This window comes from Acanthopagrus latus, chromosome 16 (assembly GCF_904848185.1).
Source record: "Acanthopagrus latus isolate v.2019 chromosome 16, fAcaLat1.1, whole genome shotgun sequence".
NCBI lineage: Eukaryota > Metazoa > Chordata > Actinopteri > Spariformes > Sparidae > Acanthopagrus > Acanthopagrus latus.
Genome location: NC_051054.1, coordinates 16218220 through 16238601, shown reverse-complemented (window position 1 = coordinate 16238601; position 20382 = coordinate 16218220). Strand labels below are relative to the sequence as shown.

General features: G+C 45.7%; 1 protein-coding gene across 9 annotated transcripts in view; it reads left to right on the top strand.

Moving 5' to 3' along the window:
- LOC119004739 (AT-rich interactive domain-containing protein 1B-like) overlaps positions 1-20382 on the top strand; it is a 185973-nt gene that overhangs the window by 2337 nt on the left and 163254 nt on the right. The gene's annotated exons all lie outside the window — the stretch shown is intronic.

The following is a 20382-nucleotide window of genomic DNA, read 5'->3' as shown; positions in this document are numbered from 1 at the left end:
CTGCCATCTGATTGGCTCCCTGTGGCCCCGCTGGGCAGACTGCACGGGGGGAAGAAAAAAAAAAAAAAAAAAAAAGGGAGGAAAAAAAAAGGATTCTTGCAGGGATCCTTGGCCATGGCGCTGTGGTGATGCTGCATTCAGGTCTTATGGGAATATTCCAGACTTGGAGGCCGTCCAACGCAATAATTGAAGTTTTATGAAGGTTTAGGCCTACTGATAATTATCCTCATATTTTTTTCCCTACTCACTTCAATGTCAGACCAGAATGATAAAGAAAGTAGACGGTGTGTTTTCATGCGGAGTGAGTTGTCGCCTCGATTCACTCGTCACATTTTGCCCCATCCGATCCGATCTGTGAGAAAAATTTGCCCAACACATGTCTCTTACACATGTCGTGTTCATGCACCCCCACCCCCGGCCAGCCGCACTTCTGTGGGCCACTGCTGCAGCTGGGCTTCGTATGCCTTGCTCGAGGGCACCTCGGTGGTAACAGAGTGTTGCTAATTGTTTCGAGTATTTCCTCCGTCTGTTTTGGAGGAATCCAGTCAAGGATCCCTGGGTGTCCCCGACCCTGAGCGGAAACAGTGATGTGTCAACAGTGTGCAGACCTGCAGCCAGAGGGAGGAGGGTGGGGAGGGGGGAGCAGCCACCGCCAGCTCAGAACGCTGACCCCTAAAAACACAACACAGTCTTGCTCCAGAAGAGCCGTGACTGACTTTTTTTTTTTTTTTTTTGGTGCACTGAATTATTCGCACTGCTGGATGGCACATCTGGACGACTGGAGGGCAAGGTGGCTGAGCATGGCTGACACTGCCTGCCTCTCGCAAAAAAAAAAAACAAAAAAACAAAAGCGGTTCATTAGCCTGCATTGTTTCAATCAGGGGCAATTTGCGTTGAATGCTGGGAAATTAAGTGAACGTTCGAGCAAAAGGAAAGGTTGGCTGTGGTATGAATTATGCACTGATGAGATGGACCAACATGTGTAGAATGTGTGTGCATATTTATTCAGTATATATACACACACCATAGCAGTCGCAGCATATGAGCGACACTATACACATTCCTTTTATTTCAGTGCAGATAATTCCAGGAGCCCCCTAAACAAATCTTAAATTTAACATTTTATACTGCAAATGTTGTTGTTTTTTTCCTTCCAGTTTTTTTCCACTTTTAGAGTAAGTGCATGCACTGCTATGTTTTTTTTTTCTCTGCTCTATCAACATTTCAGCAGCAGTATATTCACGCTACAAAAGCCCTATGTTTAATTCATATTTGGAGCGGCGGCGCTGCTCTCCTGCGCGCTGACAGGCTGTGTGAGAAAAGGCGAGCAGTGTAGTGCATAATACTGCCTCCAAATTGGCCCCGTGATATGACTGCGCTTCACTTCAGAGTGCGTTTGGTCGGAGCGCGCCTCTGTCACCTGTTGGCACAGTTTCCCCCTCTTTCAAATTCAATTTCCCTCCCTACTGCCTCTCTTCAGGAGCAAGTTGTGAGCGAAACGAGTGCACCTCATTTACACCGCTGTCTGTCGCCCACCCCCACCCCCCACCTCCCACCTCCTCCTCCTCCATCACCCTCACACTCACTTGTCTGGCCACTCACCAAAAATGAAGACGGAGCCACACCGCTGCCACACACACACACACACACACACTTCACAGAACCATGAGGCATGTTATTCAAAAGTGTGTGGTGTGTGTTGAACCTACTCTCTCATCAACATGACATTGTCCTAGTTTTTAAATTACTCTGGCCTATTTGATTGTGGAAAAAAAAAACAACAAAACAACAGAACAATATTTAGTGTCCAGTTTGCAACCTTCTGCCTAAATGTGTGTCTGCGTGTGTGTGTGTGTGCCCTCTTCCTGCTCGATGTGTGTGTTTCTCTCTGTACGTGCAGCTGTATGGCAGCAGTCTGAATAACCTACATAGGTTTGTGTCGTAAACCGAAACAGCATGCTCTGTCTCAACCTATACGCAGAACAAGAATCTGTCTGTTATCCACTAATCACAACACACAACGCACACAGAGAACAATGCAAGTAATTAGTAGAAAATAATGAGGGGCCTGGCAAGTTGGAAATAGTGTTGTTGCTCAGATAATTACAGCAGCAACTCATTTCAAATCTGACCTAATAAAACAAAAAAGGAAAAAATGAATATCTACAGTTTCCACTAATTTATCACCATTATTCTCTGTTTTGCTTTTGTTTTGTTTTGTGTGTTTTTTTTTTTGGGGGGGGGGGGTTGAAATCAAAGCTCGGTAGTTCTACATATCAAAGCATAGACCCAATCCCATCCTTGGTAATGTGCTTACCTTGAAATGATCCCTGCTTGCAGTGCTCTCCAGTGCATACTGTTTACATTTCTCTCTTATGAATTATTAGTGTGATGCGAACAAAGACTTTATAATAGGAGCAATGCATCAATGTCACATTGTATTATGCGGCTATCTCAGGGAGCCTTGTGCATAGTGATGGGCCTGACTGTGGCTGCTGGAATTTAATTTATGGTACATGTTCTGCATCGGACCGACAGCCCATGGGGTCTGGTCAGGTGTGTGCGCGTGTGTGTGGGGGGGTGTGTGTTTGGGTGCTTTCTTTTTCTTCTGTGTTTGTGTCCTTGAGTGTGTATCTCTCCTCTGTGTGTGTGTGTGTTTGTGTGTGTGTGCAGTCAGGAGGAGGCTGAAGCCCCTTCGTCAGCACTAAGCAGTCCAACCTCAACCCCACCCGCCTCTCCTCCTCCCTCCGTCTCCCTCGCTCTCTGCCCCCCCCCCCCTCCCGTCAGTCGTCTGTTTACGTTGTTCTGTTTACATCTCTGTCTTGGCCAGCCAGTGCTGCCACTGATTAGCAACACTAGAGCGAAATTTTAATTTGCTCTGTTGCGTCCGATAAGGGCCCCGCGCAGCGTTTTTCATCTTCCTTTGGATGAAACATAGAGCCTGCTTAGGTAATTGGCAGGCAGGGGTTATCCCTGGTCTGCATGCGGTTTCCACAAAACGCCAATTAATTCAGATTTTCAAAAATAATATGAATTAAAAAAAAACAAAAAAGAAAAAACAACAGCTGTCCAGTTGCATCACCGGACATAAGCTCACGTATTACCAGCTAGCAAATAAAATGATTGTAGTTTTTCTTTTGTCTGGCTCCACTGTGCGCTCACACCGTCCCCTGGAGTCAAAGGTGGATGTGTAAACGCCCTGAAGAAAAGATTTAATTAGTGCGAGCGTTGATTTCGGCGTCAGCTGTTTCTCAGCCCCGTCTTATCCGAACTGCCGGTGTCAGGAGGGAGCAGAAAAATCAGAACGAAAGCAATTTTGGGGACGAAAGTTAATTGTGCATGTGGGAGAATTTGACTTTTCCTGTGTGGACGGAGTCGTCTGAGGCTGTTTTGATTTGATCAGTCATTTCAATTTCATTTTTCTGCCTTGTTTGGTCTGTGTCAGCAGTGGTGGATCGGACTCATGATGAACCTGTAGGAAAAGTAAAGCCATCCTTTGGCATTCTGGGATTTGGACTACCTCCTCCTACTGGACAATTTACAGTGATGAACAGCAAACAAATGATTTTTGATTTTCAGCTGAGTGGTTCAACAGCCCTTCTTAATTTTGCTCATAGTTAACAACCATTAGCAAAAGCTATGCAGCCTGAACACCGAGACAAAGAAAAGCCCTTGTCAATATTATAATCATCATGTTGTCAGAAATTCTGGGCACAATTATGACATTTAACGTGTGTTCTGGCAGCAGACATGTTGCATATGTCATTTATTTTTCCAGCCAGTGCTTCCTGTTGATTTATGACAGATTTTTCTTTTCTTTTCTTTTTTTACCCCCAACCCCTTTTTGTGATTGGATTTTAATTTGTCTTTCCTACCTCAATAGGTCACGATTTGCATAGACCTGCCGCTAGCATTGAGACTTAGCTGCTGGAGTGTGAGGCGGCCAGAGATGCAGAAATGTAGGCGATATTTGAAGTGAGTCACATGGAGGGCTGCTGACTTCTGAGGAATGGGCCCGGCCGAGTTCACAGAGACAGAGAAAGACGGAGAGAGACAGAGAGAGCGAGGGAGAATCACTGTGTGAACTCTGGCAAATGTCAGCATGGTTAAAATTCTCTCCCTGCGGATCTCACCCTGCTTCATCCTTGTGAACGACGCGAGGAAAAAAAGAAGTATTTACGAGTTGTTAGCCTCTCTCGCACACACAAACATATTGGGTTTCCTGCCGTCAGTAGTAGTGTGTCTGTTTGTGTGAGTGTGTGGCTGGCAGGGCGCCAGGTCTCATGGCAGTGGGTGCTGTGGTGGCACCCCACCCCCCACTCCCCCCACCTCCACCACCCTGACCTTCACATATGCTAATTAGCCACGTGGAGCGGCTGAAAAGGAAGGACCCCCCTCCTCCCTGTCTATCCCAGAGGAGGGATGGTCTTTCTTTCTTTCTTTCTTTCTTTCTTTCTTTCTACTAATAGTCATATACTTACGTAACAGATGGCCCTATACTCTTTGCTTTCACTTTTCGCAGCCATTTCTTTTGGTTCCCCCTGTGTTTTCTCTCTAAATATGCTCTCTCCTCTTTTATCTGCCTCATGTCCCTGGCTCTCGGTGGTTGGCTAGGTCTCCCCAAGGGACCTGCAGTCAGTTCAGAGGTATTTAGACAGCCAGCATATCCTATCGAATATTTATACACTATACCGAGCAGATCTGTGGGCCACTACTGAAACACTGCCCTGCTTAGAGGGCACTCTCTCTCTCTCTCCTCTCCGGACAAACAGGAAAATGAGAAACACAACTCGTCCATCCCTCCAGAAAAAAAAAAAGCAATTTGGGCAATTGCCGCAATTAATACAATTAATTCACACAGTCAGCAGGACATTTTCGAGGATCCAACCAAACTCTGCTTCTCCTCCCTTTTTGTAGGATAAAGCTAATGGTCTGATGGTTCAGCTGAAGAAAATGAGGAGAGGAGGATAATTGGCAGATCATCCAGGGAGTTGTTTTTTATGTAGACCACAAGAATATAGACGATTTTTGCTGCACACAAAAACATATAAGTTACAAGTCACATACATACGAGCTTTCGGTTTCACCTGGGAACTTAATAGGCACATTTAAAATAAAACTTAGAAGCTTTGTTGTTTTTTAAAATCAGGCTTTTGCCTGAAGTTTGCTCATAAATAAATAGGGCTGAATCTGTTGATTGTGAGTTGTCTCAGATGGATATGCTTTGGTCTGACTTAAGTATCCTTTTCCAGTTGCTAATTTTTTTTTTTTACAGTTGCTAGCTACTGCAGATAGCATCAAAATGTAAATGCATGTTCACATAAAAGCCAGCATGTGATTCGTGTAGTGTGTGTGTGTGTGTGTGTGTGTGTGTGTGTGTGTGTGTGTGTGTGTATGTGTGTGTGTATGGCTTTATGTATGAACTTCCAACAGCCAACCACCCTCTCCTCCTCCTAGCAGCCTGCGAGATAATCATCATCATCATCATCATCATCATCCTCATCACTCTCATCCATCACTTTACACATCAAAGCCCCTGCACTCCTCTCCGTTTCCAGACTGTAGACTGTGCACTCCAGTCACACGTCTCGCTGTTTGGCTTGAGTTGATCCTAATCAGCGCTGGCACGGTGGGACCATTTGCTCAGCTGAAAAAAAAAAGAAAAAAAAAAGAATACAACCAAACAGCACCAGCAAGACGCTGTCTGTCGTGTGTGAAGCACAGAGCGACAAAAATAGAAAAACGATGGGACACGGACGACGCGCCGAGTTGGTGTTAATGAGTTTTGTCTTTTACTTCGGGGTCGTTTCTTTTTCCTTCTGAGTGCCACGTTCTTTTCTTCTTTTCTTTTCTTTGCCTCTCTCTGTCACACGCATGCGAACATACACGCTGTTAAACATGCACTTGTTTGTATGTCTTTTGTGTAGGCTTGTTATTTTCCCAGCCACAACTACCAAATCTAAGATTGTCTATTACAGCTTGCTTACTCTCTCTCTCTCTCTCTCTCTCTCTCTCTCTCTCTCTCTCTCTCTCTCTCTCTCTACACGTGTGTGTGTGTGTTTGTGTGTGTGTGAACAGGGCCTCTGTGTGGATGGTGATTTAAAGTCACCAGTCTCAGGGAGACACATGTGGTCACTCCTGGCTGAAAGATACCTCATTTAGATCAACTTTATCTTAGCTATTTAGAAAGCAGCTTCACACCACATCCTCCTCCCCATATGATATATGCACAGTGGACACACACACACGCATATTTGACACTGCTGACTGGAGATACTGTATGTGATGTCAGGATTCTGGGTGTTCTGTGTCGGAATGGGTGTAGATCGCAGATGTTCACTCTTGGTATTTCTCTCGTTTTCTTGCATCGTGCACCTCTCTGATACAGCCAGACATGTGTTCTACATTCCGGCCACTCCTTTGACACAAACCGGATCAACTGGATTAGATATCGACAACATGAGTGAACTTTATTTTGAAGTTTAAACGTCTTATTTCTTTAAGATGTTAATTCCTCCAAAGGACATCAATAAGGTTCGTGAGAGCAGATGTTTGCTGTTCACAGTTAATCTCCCTGTGCAACTGTGTCTGTGTGTGTGTGTGTGTGTGTGTGTGTGCGCGCGCGCGCGCACTCCTGTCTAGGTGCATGCACGTGCGTGCGTCGCCCTACTCAATGAACATCCATAGTTACTGTTGGCTAAACATGCAAAGGTTACTGTAATGTCAGACACATGCCAGAGGGGAGTGTGGAATACCACATTAACATAATCCATAGACAACTGTCCCATTTACAAACACTGCCGTGCCGGGCTGGTCGCCACAGCACTGCAGGAGCACATGACTGCCTGCTTCCGCTACGCTGCATGACACTGAACGGAGGAACTACGACACAGTGGCACTCCTCTGACGGAAAGACGTTCCCAAGGAAAATGGCCAGTTGTCAGATTTTTTGGCACGAGTCGGCCGGACAAATTATTATACTTGAACCTGAAACATTCCTCTGCTCTACCTCAGGCAAAGACTGACGGCTTGGCTTGCTCGCACGGTTATAAAAATGTGAAGATATTGTTGTCTCGTCTGACCCGCCGGCCCCCGGGTGCACGCGTCAACACTTTGTAGAGTGCTGTGAAAACTTGTAATAATTCAGCGGGTAGAGACTTGATTCGGTGTTTATTGGAGGCAGACTTGTAAGGTTGTCACTAGAGTCTGACTCCTGCTTGATTTTTGTGATCAGTGTCCATACCACCATTGAGGAGTAATTGATGCATATAAGCTGATTTTCATATATACACAAATTTATACAGAAACACACATTTTTTGCTTTCCTCAAATGTAGTTATCAAACACTACAGCTAAGATAATGAAGGGAAGGTATTTTACTCTTAAATGATAAACCTTGTTCGTCCAAAATGAAAACGTAGCACTTAAACAGCGAGCTTCTCTGAGAAATTAATTATTATAACCTAGCCGAAGCATCTTTTCTGCATTATGTTCTGCTAAAAACAGATCCTGTCAGCTAGGATTGGCGAGTACTTGGCTGAAGTGAGTGTGCGGTATGGATAATACACTTTTTATGAGTATGAGTGTCATCCGAGAAAAATGTGTCAATATCGTTACTAGCTGACTGAGGTTAACACATATCTTGGTCTGTAACTAGTTCTCTTAAAACACTGAAGCATAATTCTGAGGCTGTTTCGTAAATAGCTTTGAAATAGATAATAAACACAGACACTGTTGATCAACTCCTTAAATCAACATTAATTCCAACAACCACACCCACATCTGGGTCAAGCCGCACCCACTCCCTGTTTAAACCACGCCCATTCCAAGTACAGACATGCGTACAGATAATTTGGTTGGTTAATGCGTACAGATACAGATAACAGTGTACTCACTCATCCTTAGTATTGTCACTGAACACAGACTTGGGTTGAAAATATTATTGTAGATCTGTTTTTTCCATAGCTTTGGTACTTTATGGGATTCAGATGTGGTATTGTTTCAAACACATGGTATTCAAGTATTGATACCCTTGCCCACTGTATCTTACAGGCTATTGAGGATCACGCACAGCTTTATTTTTCACACACATTCACACACAGATATACACGTTCTTTTGAGACATTTCCCTTAGTTGCATTATTATTTTCTGTTATTTTCAACAGTATCTTTCCTCCTTTTGAGGCTCGCCACAGAAATGAACACAAGGCAACCACTGGACTAATATTTAAAGCATTCGGCGTTAATTAGATGCTTTATAGCGGCTAACATGTTGCCCTCTCACCCGCTGGGGCTGGAGTCTGTGCTGCCAGTTGGAGTGATTGTTTTGATAATGATGTGTGCATAAGCCGGAGAAGAGGCTCTCGGTGCATTTTAGAAAAATACATTTCCGCATTTAAAGGGCTCATTTTTTTCTTTCTTTCTTTCTTTCGACAGCGCGGAGTCTGTGCTCTCAGCGTCGTTTTGAGGGATCCATTGTTTTCGCTCGCGTAACGGGTATTTTAATTAGTCTGTCTTTGGAAATTCCCTGTGTGTGTTGTGGTTTGCGTTGGACACTGCAGACTCCCACAGCTCCCAGACATTTCTCAACTTTTTTTTTTTTTTTTTTTCCTGCTCATTGGCCGTGCTCCAAAAAGCAGAGTCATGCGTGGAAAAACTTCTGCAAAGTCACATTTTTTTTTTCCCTCCTCGGTATTTAAACCATAAACAGCGTCTCCATCTCTCTCTACTGTTCTCCTCCCCCCACCACACTTGTTTCCAAGTCTCTGTCTCTCTGTCGTTTGGATGCTAGTAGTGGGTGACCTTGCCTGGTGACTAGAGTGCCTACTCATTAAGTAGTAAAGATGAATGTTTCCATTATAGCTAGGGGGGGGGGGGCTGAGCGCGGCCAATTAGTGGTAATTAACAGCGGCGAGGGCGAGGCGCTCTGGAGGGCATGCTGACCTGCACTCTGGAGGGGGCAGAGGGGAGCAGCAGGCGTGTGTGTGGAGGAGATTTAGGTGTATATGCGTGGAAAAAAGTGTGTGTTTGTGCGCGAGCCCGGGTGTGAGTCAAGGGAGCGGATCATAGGTGTGTGTATTGATGTTATGGAAAGGAGAGAAGCAGTTAGATTTGTGTGATCGATGTATGCGGGAATATGTGTATTAAGGTATTTACGGGATGCTTAAGGTGCGGGTGTGTGTTTGTGTGTGTGTTACATGTACATTACAAGGCAAAGATGGAAGTGTGTATCCCTGTTCACATTCCTGAGAGCTGACAGTTGGGAAAAATCACAGGGGGATTTGCCACGTTTGAGTGTTTAGAGGTGATGGGAGTCAACGACTGACAACACCTCTCTTTGACCTTTGACCCCTGATGTGATGTCACTCCCCCCCGGCCCCCCACTTGCAGCCCTTTGGCGTGGCCAGGGAGCTCGTTATGCAAAGGTCTGAGAATAAAAGGCCCTGAAATGCCAAGCCGATATACCATCAGCACTAATGAACATTTTGTGATGATTTTTGTTCTTAATTGGGGATTTTTTTTTTGTGCTGATTAGCAGTATTTTAGCATCTCGGCATCAAGGAGAAATCCAAGGTTGTTCACCGAGAGACTCTCTCCGTCTCCCTTTTCTCTTTCTCAGCGGCTGCGCTTGATTTATTCACCCCGCCTACCTTCGCTTTCTTTTTTTTTTCTTTCTTTTTTTTTTATCACTCCTTGGGTGAAATTGTCACAGCTGTGTAATCCTTTGGGGTGCCACTGGCTGGGAGTCTCACACGTGAGCGGAGATGGGGGCGTGTGTGTTTGTAATGGTGTTTGGCGGCGGAGTGTCTAAACAGTAGGCTGCGCCGGGGTCCTGTGTCCAACATGGAAATCCTGGCAAGTCAATAAAGCGATGTTCAATATACCAGGCGACAAGGCTGTGTTGTCACTTTAACAGACATGCTGGAATTGGCAGTTAACGAGAGACGGCATTTGTAGAGGCTGGAGAGTTTTTTTTTTTTTTAAGGTATTTTGCAAAGTGCTGGCAAAGTGCTTCTTTCAGGGCCCCTGAAATTGCAATGCCTGGTAAATGGATGGTTTGAGGAGTATACAATGTATTAGAAGTCAATTGTGCATGGGAGGGCCTATTTTCCATATCGCTAGTCGAACAAGTGTGTCGCTGTGTGTGTGTGTAGCTGTTGTGTCACAACACACGCACACACACACACACACCCAGACTATACTTGCCCCCCCTCCATCTATTCCCCTGTTGCTTCGGCATCTCTTGACTCAGTCATGTGCAGGTTTGTCTGTGCGGTGGGGATGGGTGAGGGAGGGGTTACACTGTGGGGGCTGTGATGTACATCAGAAACCATTACCCGTAATGGCCTCCCCCCCCCCCATACACCCCGCGTATCCATTCCCCTTCCCCTCTTCTGACATTTATTTTATGACTGCTTACATATCAAATATTTAAATAAACAGAATCGGGGGCTTCAGTTGAGGTTTGCCCGGGGGTGACGGGGGGTTGGGGTTGGGGGAGTTGCGGCGGAGAGAGAAACGGGATAGATGATGACATTCATTTCCGAAACGAGGAAAGGAAAAAAAAACACAGGGTTGGATGGAAAGGATTGTAGTGGTGGAGGGTGGGAGGAAAAGCAGCAGTGGCGGAGAGAAAGGTGGGGGTTGGGGGGGTGAAAAAAACTGCTTCGCTTGGCTCCAATCAAAGCGGGTGGAGGACGACGTGTTTTTTTTTTTTTTTTTTTTTTTACGCTTACGCCTGGCAACGGCGGTGACAGACGCCTGTGCATGCGCCTGGGTGTGCGGGGCACGGGTGTTTATGTGCGAGCGCACATTGTCGCGGGGCTCATCCGTCAGCATTTCCCGGGGACGAGGGAGGACGTGGGAGAAGGCCCTCGTGGCTCGTAAAAAGCAGCCCGCCGTACTGAAGCAATATCAATTGCGCGGCAACCGGCAAGGAGATCAGAGCAACGACGCAAAGTAACAAAAGGGGGGTGGGGGTGGGGGGACACAACAACAAGAAAACAAAAATTGTAACGCAGCAATGAAGAGGAGGCAGGAAGAGAAAGGACAGAGGGAGGGAGTGAAGGTGAGGAGGGGAGAGATTTATCTTTTCTGTTTTTTTCCTCAGGAGAGGGAGATGGAGAGGAAGGCGGGCGGGCGAGGAGTGTGAAGGGGAGAGGTGGAGAATGAAGGGGATGAAGACGGAAAGAGAGAGGTGTATCTATATATAAATATATATGTGGAGTAGACAGAGTGGTCCTGGGGTGCAGGCGGCCAGTCGTGCGCTGGCTGGCGTCGGTGGGAGGCCCATTACTGTCAGGCTAATCTTAAAATAATTAATTGCGAAGTCGACGCTTTTTAAAGAGTATTGTAATTGAATCCTAAATTAGGCCTGGGAAAGGGGACGCGTCCTGCTTTGCTGCAAGTCTGTTCCCATTCTCCAGTCATCCACACACACACACACACACACACACACACACACACAAGCACAGACACGCACACATGAGTTGGTCGTGCATGAGGCGGGCAGAAGGGAAAAAAAAAAAAGAAAAAAAAAAGACAACAGGCGAAGGAAATGCTAATGAAATGCATATTTGGGGAGAAAGGGGCCATCTATAATTTAGCTGTGCTCTTTGAATGTGAATGATGTGTGTGCAAGCGCTGTGATTTATTTTTGTTGTGCAGAGGGATAATTCTGTCAGAGTAGGCTTTTATTCTTGTAAACAAATGTGGGGAAAAGAGCAGAATAAAAGTGGAGTAATAAAGTAAACAGAATGGTATGAATACATTTAGCTAGTGGCATGAATAATTTGTATAGGGGATGGAGGGGTTTGATGAAAGAGAGATGACAGATATGAGAGCTGTGATATTGCCTGATGAAATTTTTTGGGGCCGGCCTGCGATTCACGGTTTTCTGGCGCTTGTTTTCATTTTGGCGTGATTTGTTTCTCATGGATTAGCGGTGTCCTGTTTGTGTGTGTATCTCCCTCTATTCCCCCCCCACCCCCCCACACCCGCGCAAATAGACAGAGCTTATAGCCTCGCGCAGACATACACACACCCCCGAAAAACCCGACACGCACCTCGTAACCCCTCAGCTCCTCCGAAGCCCTTTTTTGCACTAAGGCTCTGCTTTTAAAAAATGAGTGGCTCAATGTGCTTTCACTTACACACACTGCTGCCCACATGGCTCCTCTTGGATGACCTCTGCGAAAACTATAGGCTACAGAACTCTCTGGATCAAAGCCCCGGGAAAAAGGGTCTGCCCTCCATAAACGTCGGCCCTGCTCCATAACTCTGGCAGGAGCGCCGGGAAGAAAGATGGCACAGGGTGCGAGGTCAGGGAGACAGCTCTGCAAGGCAATGATGGAAACTAAGCAGTCAACAGATGCCTTTTGTAAAAGCAGAGGAGCGGATATATGAGGGGAAATTTGCTCCATTTTACAATATGCATGTGTTTATAGTGTAACTCTGATAATGGCTCCTAATACTAGTTGATTTGCTCATTGTTGACACGCACAGATTACATGATTAGGCGCAGAGGAGTCACGGGTTGCCAGATTGCTCAAATATTTTCTGCTGTGTTGCACCGTGCCTCCACAAACACCCAAGAACCAGTTCAACCGCTCCCAACAACATGTTGGCCCTTGCTGCTGCGCTCGCCCCGAGAGCACAGGGCTGAGCACTTTAGCTCCAGCCTCATTGTCATCTGTATTAAAGTCCTTGTCAGAATTGAAATACAATGAAATTCTTCAGCTCTGGCACAGGAATCTGGCTGCATCTGTATGACAAATCAAACGTTCCTCATGCTGTTTTCCAAATGTTTGAAACCTATTCAAGTCCTATTTGGCCCAGATCTGACAGCTATAAACTTGGCTCAGAACATCCCATTTTCTCCTGGCTGACTGGGATGAATAACAGCAGCGAGGACAATATTGTGGTCTAGCTGAGCACGGCTGACTCTTCTGTCTCTGTGATCCCTCTATCAATAAGGAACACAGGCCTGTCAGAAGGCCTGCCAACTGTCTGGCTGTCCACGCAGCCTGCTCTCTACGCAACATCTGGACACAGATGGTACGCACTGATCACACACTCTCTCTCACTCACACACACACACACACACACACACACACACACACACACACACACACACACACACACACACACACACACACACACACACAATACTTATACACATGTTTTACTGATACTGGCAGACATTCACAGACATGCTGAGCATTTACAGTTGGTGAATTCAACAATGTGTGTGTGTGCGCACACATACATATCCATAAACATAGTTAGCAAACATATTGTTTTCTAAATCGTATTTATTTGTACTCATAGTGTGTGAAGCCATACCATACATGCATGCTCACACCCACGCGCACGCGCACCTTGGTTCAGAGAATCGACGCATAGTAAAATCTGTGCGTTGCACCCAAAGGATCTGCTGTCTCTCCCGGGAAATATGTGTATCCCTTTAATATGTCTGGCCTTTAATAAAAACCTGAACGTTAAAGGTCGGTCAAGGTTCAGCGTGTAAAACAAGTCATGATCAGGGTACTCATTCAGGCCACAAACTGGCTCGCACTGCTGTAGATAGAGCGTGGTTTCACTTCTGCTAAATGCTAAATTTAATAATAACAGGGAGATTCAGCTTTTTGTTTAATTTTCTCATATGAGATGATGAAAACTCAAAAATGAAAAGGACAAACGGGTTGGGTTCTATACACGAGGTGTACATGGACGCAGTTATTTGCAGCGCAGTTCTGTCCAAATCTAATTAGGGCCATTTAATTGCAAATATCAGTCAATTTCTGCAGTCATATGCTATTCATATGGTCTGGCACAGCCGGTCCTCAATACACATAGCTGCCCTAGAGCTCAGCAATAATGGAAGTGAATGCTGGAGTTAAGTGTGAGTCAGAGGTGTATGTGCACAGCCAGGCCATGCATCAGGGCTCCCACAGGCCCGGAGCCTCTCATTGATCGACCCGGCTCCCCCACCTCATGTTCTCAGCCAGCTTTGGTGATTGATTCCCAGTCAGGGCCCTGGAGATGGGAGGCCTGGCCTGGGCTCACAGAGCCTGGGGCCTCCCAGAGGGCGACCTGGAGGGGCTGCGGGGGGAGGGAAGCCAATTTTCAGGGCCTCCTAACCCAGGTCGAGGAGCCCATTTTCTGGGGAAGCCTTCACAGCAGGGGTGGAAGAGTGGAGGCTCACATTCATTACAGGAGAAAATTAAGGCCACGTCTGCTGCTGCTGCTGCTGTGACCGTTATATTGAGGTGTGGGGGGAAAAACAAGGTGAGGTTGCAGTGGAGTGTGTTTGAGTGCATGCATAGAGAAAGGTGAGGAGGTTAAGAGATATTGGTGAGCACGGGTTTGTAGGGAGAGAACACTACCTTCACATGCTATTACACAATCTGTCATAGCCATACACACACTGTTCTATTACCACTGAAAGCTGGAATAAATTTCCCGACTCCACTTACACCGCTCAAGCCCCTAACCTGCTGTGTTCCCATCCACACTGAACATCGCCACTGCCACGCGTGAACAAGCCCCCTCTCCATGTCACTTTACCGCCGCAAAGTGACATAAAGTAAAGTGGAGGGGGGAAAAAAATATTATCTGAAAATCAATTTTTTTCTAATTAACTTTGTAAATTTCCCGCTGAGCTATCAGACGTGGGGGCCTTGTGTGTCGTGCCGAGTCCCATAATGAAATCAATTTGGTTCAAATTGTTTCAGGTGACTTTTAATGAGTATCTAATATCCGCCTGAGGGAGGAAGGTCAGGATATCTGTTTGTTATTTGTGTTTTGGTTTTGTTTTTTCCCAGTGATGGATCACCCGCAGGAGAAATATGGATGGTTCCGCCCTGGAGGACTGGGCAGTGCTCCAAAACAAACAGCCTGAATGTAAATCCTCATTTTTAGCGGGGAGCCTCTTTAACTGCACCGCGGGTGTGACCTAGTTTGACAACTTGCTTTTTATAGATACACTATATTTACTATTTATTAATACCTTGATGAAGGACATTATTTATTATTTTTTTCAATGTTACACCTGTGTTTCAGGAGCTGCAGACAGAATCGGGCAGGAGAGGGCGGAAAAATGGCGTAATAAAGGGGGGGGGGGGGTTGGGGGGTTATTGTGGTCTTGGTTCAGATGGAGCTCTCGCATTCATAATTTACCCCGCTCCCTCTCTTTCAATGGCCAGCCTCCCAGCCCGAGGAGCTCGTTAAGCTTTGCCTTACAGGGAAGACTAATGGATGGCAGAGAAAGCCCCCTCAGGACCCTTTAGCATCGTTTCTGTTGGTCTGCTCGCTTAGTATTCACTTATGTATTTTCACCCTACTCTGAGCACAATATCATGAATAACCATTGCTAATTCATAAACACACTTGGCGATACGGGACCTCGTTCATAATTATCCAAGCTGTGGAAACGCAGTTCCTCTCCAATACCATTCCATTAGCAAAGGTGGTGATTTCCTTGAATAAGGGGCGAATCTAGCCTGCATATTTAATACCCGCATTTCGGCTCCGGGAGACGAGGGAAGCGAAAGGGCAGCAGATTTGCTCAAATAGCCTGTTTTCTCTCTTTTGGGCAGATGGAGTTATTGTTATTTTCCTCCCTCCTGCCCCCTTTTCTCTCTCTTTCATTCGGTTGTGTAACAGCATCTCCATGGGGTTCTGTGGGCTGGGGAACTTAGAGACGAGCGCATTCCTCTCGTTCCACCACGGCCCTTAGATGAAATGGGGTTTTTTCAGCGGCCCACCGCCGTCCCAGGGTCGTGGCAGGCAGGAAGCACACAGGACCGAGAGACAAGAAAAGACTGGGAATGCAGCGAGGCTCTCACATAACAGATTCTGTGAAAAATAGGCAAGCGGCGATGCAAGGAAGCTGCCTCCACTATTTCCTGAAAGCATTTAATTTGCATTGGTTTCAAAGCAATAGGTGTTGCGCCACATGAGCTTACCTAGTAGCTTTTTCAATGGATTTTCCACCCGGTGAGAAACTTTTTTTAAGAGGCTGCTGTGTAGCAAAGTTTGTCAGATGATTTAAAAACACATGCTCAGCACATTGGAAAAAAAACAAACTGTGAAGGTGTTAGAAGAGAAGAGAGAGTTTTGATCTTTGACCAGACTTGAAAAAACACAACAAAATGCCCCCGGATGATAAGCTTTTCACTCAAACTGGATCCCGTGCATGCTTATCAAGTCCATTTCTTGTTATACAGTGGGAATCTGAATGAATTCTGTGTTGGAAAACTGCACCCTGGCAGGAGATTTGACTGGCAAATTTGCAGTCTGTGTTCCTCTTCGCATGCTTTTTCTCGACTGTTTGCAGACGATCGCATTTTATTTGTTTTCATTCTCTAATGGCGTGTCGCGGGCATGTCAGCTGGATCCCGTTTTGTCATTGAGGGTTTTTTTTTTTTTCTTCTGTCCCTGCTGCTTCCTCAGCTCTCAGTCTTGGCGAAGGAAAAAGGGCTCCGGTGACCCTGCGACCCCAATCTCACTTGAGACAGATGAAGCAGCCTCTCTCTCCCCGCCCTCCCTCCCCTCTTCTCCTCCATCGTCCTCCTCCCCTCCCTTAATGACGTCTTTGTGCTCGGCCGTGACGAGCCGAGCGCGCGGCAACTTTTCCTCATGAACTGGGGATGTGTTTGTTTCCGAGCACCCTGATGTGTGTGCGCGTGTGCGTGAGGGTTTGTTTGTGTGTGCTGTAAATATTGGTGTCAAACGCAGAGGGCACGCCGATCACCGGCTCTGAGGCCGACGCGGGAGAGAGAGCAATTATGTGCATTGCGCCGAAAAACACAAAAGCACGCCGGTCGGTCGCATAACATCAGGCGCTTATCTGGCTTCTCTGTGTCTGCCTTTCTTCCTCAACTCCACGGCATTGTCAAACATACGCTGCGTACGTTTCCCACCATCTCCTCCTTGGCTGTCACTCCCCGCACCTCTCTCTCTCTCTCTCTCTCTCTCTCTAATTTCATGCTTCTCTTTGCTAGCCAGCCTTCATGCCTAGCTGCCTGTGCCATCCAGGCATATTGGGCTGAGGAAAGGCAATTTGGCTCTACCCAGCTCCCCGCGGACCAGTGCTACTCTTCACACTGTCATTCGTTATGAGACTTTTTACTAACAAGGCGCGCGTGCTGAGATGCAGGATGAGATTGTGTTCCGAGACATAATTCACTGAATTTGGTCCTCTTAGCGATGCAGCACTCGCGTGGGAATTCGCCGCGCACGCAGCTCAGCTACTTCAGCCGCGCGCTCAGACAATAAGTTCCTTTTTTTTTTCTTTTCTTTTTTTTTTTTTTTAAGGATAAATTGATGGGGAGGAGATGTGTCAAGGCCAAGCGTTTAGCATTTAGTTGACTTGCTTGGATCCTGGCAGTGAAATGAAGTGATGAACCGATACTAAAGAGTGATCTATTCCTCACGGAGGCCCGGGCAGGGAGGAGTTAACGGCGCGCTGCTCTTCTCCTCTCCTCTCCTCTCCTCTCCGCTTGATGACATCAGTATTGTCTCTGCATCCATGAAATTAATTTTTCTAATCTTAGTCAGCAGGAGCGGGGGAATTTGCACACATTAATATGGAACTCGATCTGTACTCGCCCACTGCTGCAGTCTCTCTTCTCCTCTTTCTCTCTCTCTCTCTCTCTCCCCCTCTCCCGTCTTTTCTCTTACCGCCGTCTCTATGCTTTTTTTTTTTCTTTCTGCTTGAAACAGTAGGCCCAAATGCACAGGGTTTCAAGCCTGAAATGCGGAGCTTTGTTCTGGAGGCCGAGGCATTGCCCGGGCCCCGCAGTGTAATAGGAATTGGAGAGTGCTCTGCTGCATGGTATAAATAAATAACATAAAAGACGAGGCTGATTGTCCCAGCAGACCAACCGGCTCTGGCTGCAGCATGTTGATTCTCCAGAGGCAGACTCGGCGCAGAGGATAAAGGGGATCCGTTGACAATAATTATCCTTATTTGTTTCTCGTCTACACAAATACACATGGGCTAAAATGGTTTCATTACGCAGGTATAAAAGTCTGCATAATGCCGTCGTCTTTCCAAGGAAAAGAGAGGATAATCAATACCAGAAAGGCATCTCGGGGCTAATTTTCATACACAATCAGGTTTGATGCGTCTTCCTAACATGATATTCAGAACAATTTGCGCCATGTGAGTACCAAATAGGTCTTTACGCCTAATAGTCGAGGAATATGAATCCTGCTATTTTTTGCACATCACGCTGAAGACCCCGGAGGATCCAAGTTGCTAACAACATCGAGCTTTAGAGCGGCAGTACCCGCTGTAGCAGCTAGTTCATCGAGCCTGAGCCGAAATGGTTTTTCGGGAACCGAACAGGAGAAATCTGTTGCTCTAGACGGTATTAAACCACCTGGTGATGTGAGGGATCATATTAGTTCACCGAACTGCTCTTTCGAGGTTTGAACTATTTCTGAAATAGCCTTAGCTCAATAAAGCAGCTTGGAGCCCATAAAGGACAAACAACCTTGATTCCAAAACAGTCGGGATGCTGTGTAAAACATAAATAGAACAGAACGTGATCATTTGTGGATACATTTTGACATTTTCTCAATTGAAAACAACACAAAGACAGTATAGTTAATGCTTTACATCATCGACTTAAGTGATTTTTCTAAATATGTGCTTTTTCTGAATTTGACTCCAGCAATATGTTGCGAACAATTCGAAACGGAGGCAACAGAAGACCCACAAAACCCAGAAGAGTTTGTTTGCCAATGGCTGCCCTCTGTTTTTATTTACATTTACACAGCGTCACAACTTTTTGGGCTATTCAGGTCGTATTAAGGCATGTTTTTATCCCCGTCAAGGTGGTTATGTTTTCACCCATGTCCGTTTGTTGGTTGGTTTGTGACATTCCACAAAAACTACCAAACAGATTTCCACGAAACTTGCTTGGAGGAGGGGTCTCAGCACAGAACAGACCCCATTAATGTTTGTTGTGGTTCAAGGGATTTTTTTTCTCACTATCTTCAACATTGCCGTTTTTAGAAATGTAGTGTGAGTTTCTCAGGTAATGATGCTTGAGGAAAACAGTCGGGTATGTTTAGATTGGCTGGTATCTATGAGTGAGTACAATTTGAGCTTGAATTATGTTTAAGCAGTCATGTTTAATTTGAAAATTTAGAGTGACCACGGGCACTCCAGTTTGACATTGGATCAGGCCTGATTGAATTAAGGAGGGTTGTTGGGCCTTGTTGGAGGTATGCACCCTACCGAGTGCTATGTTATGTTATTATAAAAAAGAAAAAAAAAAGAGTAGTAGAAAAACTACAGGCTGGTATCTGTAGGGTAGCAGCACAGATTTCACTGTACTGTTGCTAAACCTGCTTAGTGGGTGAGCTTTTTTCTGCCACTGCTTCGTCTGTGTGTGTGTGTGTGTGCGTGTGTGTGTGTGTGTGTGTGTGTGTGTGTGTGTGTGTGTGGATAGTAAATAACCGAAATGAAAGGCTGATGCAGACAGCTGATGATATGGTCATCTAGTGTGAAGGACAAGGGTAGCAGTAGCCACAGGGACAGAGTGTGTGTATGCAACTGTGTGCGCGTCAGCCCCATTCAAACCTGTTCATTCACCACGGCTGATAAATCATACGATTTTTTAAAAAATAATTCCCGCACTGAAAATGAAATTGGAATAATAACCATTTACCAATATTGTTTTATGTTTGTTTGATCCCAGTGTGTGTCTCATAATCCACATATCCAAGCCTTTTGTGTCGAGCGTTTTGTCTCTTTCTGATTAACAACTTCGCACATTAAAGCGAGGAGTAAAATCATTTTTTGCAACATAAAAATGTTGAGCTCAGAAAAGCAATTTAGCAGGTTTCACCCCACAGTAATTTCACCCATGTTCTGTTTTAATGGCTTTGTTTTGCGGGAAAAAAGGGAGCTCACGAGAGTCGCGAGCGCTGGAGAGGAGTTCATAAATTGAATTTTAAATTTAGCAGTTGAATTACTATTGTCTCCCATGCCTCCTCCCCCTCCGCCATTGAATGGCATGCCCAGATGAACAAAAGTGAAAAACACATTTGAAGAAAATAAAAAACAATTTCTGTATATTCCCTCTAGTTTTTTATCTGCTGTCCCTCCTGGCACAAACACGATTCACTTCGTGTCATATTCATAATTTTTTTTCCTAAGTACAGCCATTTCTCTGAGGGGAGCGAAAAAAAAATAATGTTTCAATTTGTCAAGAATTGTTGTGGGGTTCTTTTTTTTTTATTTTTTTATTTCCGTGCATGGTGGTGTGAGGGAAATGGTGGGCATATCTCTAGGAAAAGGCTGCAGTGGGCTGAAATCTCATTTAGTGGAACTTGTCATGAGAGCAGATATGAGGCTCCCGTTCG